We start from the raw sequence: 1,124 nt of genomic DNA, 5'->3' as shown, positions 1-1,124 counted from the left end.
GAATTCTTCTTAAGAATATCACCACTCTAGTAGTGAAGATTATAACATACCTAGGAAGGTAATGGGCTAGAAGCGTCCTAAAACTTATTAGGGAGACCTTCAAAAGCACCCTAGGTGGCGGGAGATAGGGAAGGACCTAAGGGAACCTCTTCCAAGGATAAAAGGAAGCTGGGGACCTCTCATAATTTGGCTTCCTTAATACTCCACTCCTCCACGGTAATTACTTCTTTAGTATGCTTATCTAACAAATCTATCTACTAACGTAATTAATCTTCGCGCGTACGTGTAATATGCAACTCTTCCAACGCCTTTTTATAAGCCTTAAACACAGCTTCCTACGTTTCTCTTAATTCTTTTATTTTTAGACGCAACTTCTCTTTCTTAGTAAGTAGTCACTTAAATTCGGATTCTAAAACTCATATATTACAGCGCTAACCACAATAAACGCATTCGCCATACTTCCCAGAACGAATATGGACCTTATAGACACAGCCGTGTTTAACATAGGTTAAATATTTCTTTACTATGGCTTCGCCAAAAGAGTTAATAAAGTTGGATAAGAGATGACGATGGGAGGTGCTAGAAGCGGGTTATTTAGGCATAATGTGAGACTAGGCGGATGCTACTTATAACGTGGGGCCCACTCTAGTTATATCTAGGCACGAGACTAGGTCACCTAATCTAAGGGCAGATCTAAGGAAGAGAGGGGGTGATGTTAGGATCCAAGATAAATAGTTATCCGGACCACACATGTAATTAGGTAAAGTAACTAGGACACAGGTGTGACCGTAGTTACGTAACTTAATTAGAGTAATTAGTGCGCTAAGCCCACTAATCACACTAAGCAACTCGTATACTAATCACTAAGCACGACTTAATCACCATGATTAGTTTAACTAAGTAACTGATTAGGCTTAGTATATAGGAATGTGGGTATAAACCCTTATACTCATGTTTAACCTATTTATTAATCTATTGTTTGGATTACACTTAGGCTATATTATTAACTCGTTATATCCTCCTCTAATACTATCATCTCAATAAAACCCCTTCCCTTCCCTTAGTTGTCTTGCCCGAGAACCAACCCTAACCCTTTAGGACTAGCTACCCTTCTAGATTTAACA

This window comes from Paraphaeosphaeria sporulosa, assembly GCF_001642045.1.
Source record: "Paraphaeosphaeria sporulosa strain AP3s5-JAC2a unplaced genomic scaffold CC84scaffold_5, whole genome shotgun sequence".
NCBI lineage: Eukaryota > Fungi > Ascomycota > Dothideomycetes > Pleosporales > Didymosphaeriaceae > Paraphaeosphaeria > Paraphaeosphaeria sporulosa.
Note: the sequence above shows the minus strand (reverse complement) of the source record.